This window comes from Elephantulus edwardii, unplaced genomic scaffold (genome assembly GCF_000299155.1).
Source record: "Elephantulus edwardii isolate Elephantulus edwardi_28Jun2011 unplaced genomic scaffold, EleEdw1.0 scaffold00008, whole genome shotgun sequence".
NCBI classification, from domain to species: Eukaryota; Metazoa; Chordata; class Mammalia; order Macroscelidea; family Macroscelididae; genus Elephantulus; species Elephantulus edwardii.
This window is the reverse complement of record NW_006399758.1, coordinates 2,833,085-2,839,084: the sequence shown is the minus strand read 5'-3', so window position 1 is coordinate 2,839,084 and position 6,000 is coordinate 2,833,085. Positions and strand designations below refer to the sequence as shown.

At 40.9% G+C, this 6,000-nt stretch overlaps 1 pseudogene; it reads left to right on the top strand.

The window, feature by feature from the left end:
- The first annotated feature begins 478 nt into the window (after positions 1–478).
- On the top strand, positions 479–765 carry LOC102848177 (annotated as a pseudogene).
- The last annotated feature ends 5,235 nt before the right edge of the window (positions 766–6,000 follow it).

Below are 6,000 nucleotides of genomic sequence, written 5' to 3'. Positions count from 1 at the left end.
GCCAATCTTGACCCCACATTTCTCCTCATAGAGCCCAGTGACGTAGAATACTGAAAAATAATTTAATCTCTCAGAACCCCTACATCTTCATTGCAAAATAGGAGTAAAAACTACTGCTGAGTTTACCTGTGAATGAAATAAATGACAGCTGATGATGAACACCTAGTACCATGGGTTGTGTTACTGTAGATGTATTCAATAATGGTTCATTTCCTGTGTTTTTTCAACTCCCCATCTTTAATCTGAAGTCAAACTAGTGAGTCCAAAATGAAGAATTCCTTCTTAGTCAGGATTACATAGAAAACGAGCTTTGTATAAATATTTGGGGCTGTAAAATGAGTTCCTTTAAACAGAATGGATCAAGTAAGAAAACATTCTAGAAGCTTTGGTTATTCTCATCACGGGCAGCGCCAGCCCTGGCAGCTGGCATGGTCTCCGCACTACCAAACCCCAGGTGCCACCATTTTCTCCAGCTGGGAATGTCCACCCACCTTCCACCAGCATGGCCACGTCCTCCCAGTACTGCCGGCTGCTGAGTGATCGCAGGCTACCGTCCCTCGCATACACCCAGGGCACTGGGAACATCCAGGTATGTTCCACAGAGGAAGTACGCAGAACTGCTGGCCGTCATTGAAGAGCTGGGCAAGGACATCAGGCCCACCTACACGGACATCAAGAGCGTCATGCAGTGGCTGAAGCGAGGCATCATTCACGGGTCTGGTCCGTGAGTGCTTGGCCGAGACCAAACACAATGCTAGTTCCTAGCTCCTCGCTGGCCTCACGATTGTCCATCTCTTCCCAGGATGAGAAGTACCCACTCAGTCTCTCCTATTTTCTTTGTTTTCAAAGTGGTGACTTTCCTTTTTTCTTTATTCCCTTTCCTATTTCCCTTCTCTGGTTCACACTTTGAACCTCTCATCTCTGAGGATGGGAGGATTTGCGTTAGGGTAGGATCTGCATTTTCAGTAGACACTCCTCAGGTTTGGGTCTCCTTTTTCAAGTCTTGATTTACAAACAGCGAGGAAAGTTACCAGTTTTGTGGCAAACTGTAGATCTCTTGTGTCTCATCTTCCTCTGCTCTCTCGCTTACATTAATGTCACCGAGACTGTCCTTGGCCCCGACCCCTTGCCCCATAAGCTAATAGCAACCTTCAAGATCTTGTTTGTGTTCGACGAATACTGACAATGCTCTTTCTTAGTATCTGACCCCCTCAGTGGCCATCGGCATAGATTCTGCTCAACAAAACTCTTGAATAAGCATTTGCATGATTTAGAGTGCTTTAAAGTCAATTAAAAAGAAATATATATAAATGCACAAGTTATAAATATGAAGAACATCAGACCAAATGCATCAAAGCCCTCCCACTCCCCCCCACCCTGAAAATTTTCACAAAGAGATGGTGATTTCAGTTGTGTGTTGATGTTGATCACACACCATGGGGGGGGAGACAATGACCCACAGTGTTTGCATCTTTGTATGTATTTATTACTTGAGGTAATAAAGCTTGTTTTCATTTAAATAAAAGAAGAAAACAAAATATTTTCCTCTCACGCACTTTACAGCTTTACCCTCCTGCTGGAGGGTTTGCTATGCATTGAACCCAGATTGATGGCAGTGAGAGAGAAAAGAGAGTATTAACTTGCTCCAAGTGTTGTAATCAGAATGTGAACCATTCTTATTGATAAACAAGGTCGTGTGTGTGTGTGTGTGTGTGTGTGTGTGTGTGTGTGTGTGTGTATGCATGTGTGTATTTTGAGAGTAACATGTCATCAGCTTTTAATCAGTTAGCTCAACATCTCTATAAAACAGGTTTTCTTTTAACAAATACTTTTAGGTTCTAATTGTCTATTTTAGCCTGTTGCTTAAGAGTGAAAATACAAAGGGTTAAGGTACCATGATCTTTTGGTATTCAGAAAGAAAAGAAACTTTGTTAGTTATACTTTTCAATTATAAGTAATGTATTTTGCCACTGATTTGATATGTTCAGATGTTGTTGTTCACAGTCGCTATGAGTCATAGTTGACTCAATGCATGTGAATTTAAATGCATCCTGAAGGCATAAATTACCTATTTTATTCACTTTGATAAAAAAATAAAAGTCGAAATAAACCTGTCCATCTGTGGTCATTTTTTCTTGCACATGAATGCCAAATCTATTCAATGGGAGAAAGAATAGTGACTTCTGTAAATGGTTCTGGGACACCTGAACCTTCATATTATAGAGAATATTGGGCGTACCTCTCTCACCAAAACTAAACCCAGACCCCTGCCTCTGAGCCTATTATGACTTGCAGTGGCCTCTCTTGGGTTTCCAAGACTGTACATATTAATGGGAGTTCAGTTCATTATATCTCTCCTTCAGTTCTGCTGATGGATTCTAATTGCTCGCTGTTTGTCTGGCAGCCCAACACACATAATCCACTACATCACTTAAGTGCTCCTAAGACACTGGTTCAGAATGAGCCCAGTGACCTTAGTAAAACCTAAAAACCATGGAAAAACCCTTAGGAAAAACATAGGTATAAAGCATCAGTAAACTAATTTTGACAGTGAGTTCTAAGATGTGACGGCAAAACCATAAACATCAAAAGAAAAAGGAAAATAGTAACTTGGACTTTATAGAAATGAAAATTTTCATATATTAAAAAACTTTTGTCAAGACAGTAAGAGATGATCCACAGAATGAGTTAAAATACTTGAGAATTGTTTACTATCCGGAATACATAAAGAACTCCAACTCAACAATAAAAAGACAAACCTATTGAAAAATGGGCAAAGGATTTGAATAGACGTTTCTCCAGTGATGGTAAACCGTAGCTAATAAGCATGTTAAAAGATAGATGCTCATTGTGAGTAGTCATTAGGGAACTGCAAATCAAAATCACAATGAGATGCCATCTCACATCCAGTGAGATGGCAGGTATTGTGAAAAAAACAAGCCAGTGAAAGCTGGTGAGGATGTGGAGAAATTGAAACCCTTAAATGCATTGCTGGTGGGAGAGTAAATGGCACAGCCACTCTGGAAAACAGTTTTATAGTTACACAAAAAAGGTGCTCTGTCTGGTGGCCACCTAGTGGTAAGGAGCTGCACGGACAGCCCAAAGGCATGAGGTTTAAAATCCTCCAGCTGCTCTGTAGGAGAAAGTTGCGTAGTCTCTTTTCATGTGATTTACTGCATTTGAAACTCACTGGAGAGTCAGCCAGTTGTGACTTCATGCCAGTGTGACTTCATGCCAGTTGATTGTGACTTCACGCCACCTAACAGCAGGTGGTTGACTATGTCATTATTGAATCTACCAGTGCCTGTATCTATGTGTTATCTCTGTAGACTTGACAACTGTCTCACAGATGAGTGTTTATCCAAACTTAGATGTCTGTTAAGTGGCAGAGCTGTAGGAAGACTCTATACCTGTTTTTAAAATCTCTCTTCCTCTTAGTTTGATTTTGCTACTTTTTGTAATAAAATAGGAGAAAGACTGTTAATGTTTAGTAAAGCATTTTATAAATATCTTTATTCACTTAATACTTAACAGACTCATGAAGTAAGTCCCCATTTTATAGTTGAAAAATGGAAGCTTAAGCAGAGAGGGCTCAGTAATTTGGCCAGTTTGATATAGGCAGCAGGTGGGAGAATCTGCTTTCATAGCCAGGCTCATATGCCTGCATGCTCTCTTCACTGCCTGCCATTTTGCCTCAACACTTGTTTGCATTGAAAGCCATGTATTTACATCTTTCCAAACTTTCTCTGAACTCTATCTTTCTTCTCTAAGTATAAATGTTTTTAAATGAATTAAAAAGTAGTATGAAGTGGTAATGAGTCGTGCTGCCAACCCAGAGGCACAAGGTTTGAGTCTGCCCTTTGCTCTGCGGGAGAAAGAGGGGAAGTCTCCTCCTGTGATTTACTGCCTCTGAAAACTACTGGAAAGTCAGGTATGGGTCAATTCCAACTCAGTAGTACATAAAATGACAAACATTGGGATTCTTAGGAATTCATTGATTTTGGTTGAAAAAAGTGTCCAATTTGTGTTCCTAATACATTTCCAGGAATGCTGAAGAATTGTATCCTTTAGTGCTTTAGAGGTATGTAAGTATGAATAGTTTGCGTATAAAGGAAGTGACTTGGGCAAAGTAATGTCTTTGGTTTGGGGTTTTGAAATTGTTAGTAGCGTTTAATTTTCCTATTTTACATGTATATCTTCAAAACAAAGGCTTGTGGATTTTTTGTTTGTTTGCTTTTCCACCCTGTCTCCCTTAAAATTAAAAATGTTTGATTGGTTGTGTCATAAACTGCCTTAAAATTTTATTAACAATATGACTTTTTTCCTAGAAAAATATTCTATATATACAGAATTTTTCATGTTATCTAAGGGGCACTTGAGCTTCAGGATACGAACCCCTGTATTAGTATTACATCCTTTATCTTGAGAATAATATATTTACTAGAATAACATTTGTCATTTTCTTGCTAAATAGTTTCTCTCAAATAATAACCTAGAACAAACCAGTCTAAGAAATGAAATATCTCTGGTAGTCAACTTGGATGTAGCCAGTGTGAATGAGACATGACAGCTTCAGCTTAAAACTTCACACTTTAACACTTCTACAATAGCATTTCACTATGTTAAAAAAGAACAAATTGCTTTCCTGTTGTCGTCCTCTTCCTTGCTGTCATCACTTTTAAATACTGTTGCTGAATGTTATGGACTGTCATTACTGGTTACAGACATGCTCATGCACAAATTCATCGTTCATATATTATATAAGCCATTGTTATAAAAGCATGGGAGGGGGAGCTTAGTGGGATTGTAAGCGTAGTGGGGTTTTTTTGGTCTACTTAGTGGAATTGAATTCTCTAGTTCTTCAGATTATCTCAAGTGATAGTTTTTCCTTCCCGCTTTTGGTCTTGCATTTGTGTGTTGGGGGGGGCGGGCAGGGTGGAACCTAGCAGTTACAGTTTCCCAGTAGAGGAAGTCTTCTGTCCAAACGTACATTGCGGATGGGTCCAGCCACAAGTGAGGGTAAAGGACCTGCTTGGGTCACAGAGCCTCTGTGTGCACAGATGGTGACTTTTCAGGGCCATCTGCTCACACTTTCTTCACAGCCATTTACAATCTCTCCTTCCCCCTGAGGGGCGAGTAAGGGGTGTGGGGGAAAAGCATCTGAAGTACGACCTAGTTTTGGAGTTCCTGGATGTTATCTGCACTTTTCCCTTTTGTCTCTCATTCCATAAGAGTGGTGGCACCTCTGCTTTCCAGATATTTCTGTCATAAACTGGCATAGACTCTTGCTCAGTTTTTCTTGGTGCTATAGCTGACTCTGAGAAGAATGGGAATCCCAGAACATTTAATTGTGCTAATACGAAACCTATACTTGGACCAAGAGGCAGTAGTCAGAACAGAGCAGGGTAACACTGCATGGTTCAAAATTGGGAAGGGTGTACGCCAGGGATGCATCCTGTCTCCAGACCTTTTCAACATGTATGCAGAGCAGATTATCCGAGAGGCTGGGCTCTATGAGGAGAATTGTGGCATCAGGATTGGTGGAAGATCTATTAACAATCTCCGTTATGCAGATGACACAACCCTGCTTGCTGAAACTGAGGAGGACCTCATGCACTTGCTGCGAAGGGTCAAGGACTGCAGCCTTCAGTATGGACTAAGGCTCAATGTCAAGAAGACAAAGATTCTCGCCACTGGACCAATTAGCAGCGTCAGGATGGATGACGAAGAGATTGAGAGTGTTCACAGGTTCAGTTTGCTCGGCTCCACAGTCAACACTCTTGGCACCAGCAGTCAGGAAATCAAAAAACGTATCGCAATGGGAAAGTCTGCTGTTAGGGACCTCTCAAAGGTACTCAGGAGCAACAGTGTCTCTCTGGTGACTAAGGTGCGCCTGATACAGGCCATGGTCTTTGCAATCGCTTGTTATGCATCAGAGAGTTGGACAATGACTAGGGAAGACAGAAGGAGAGTGGATGCTTTTGAGCTGTGGTGCTGGAG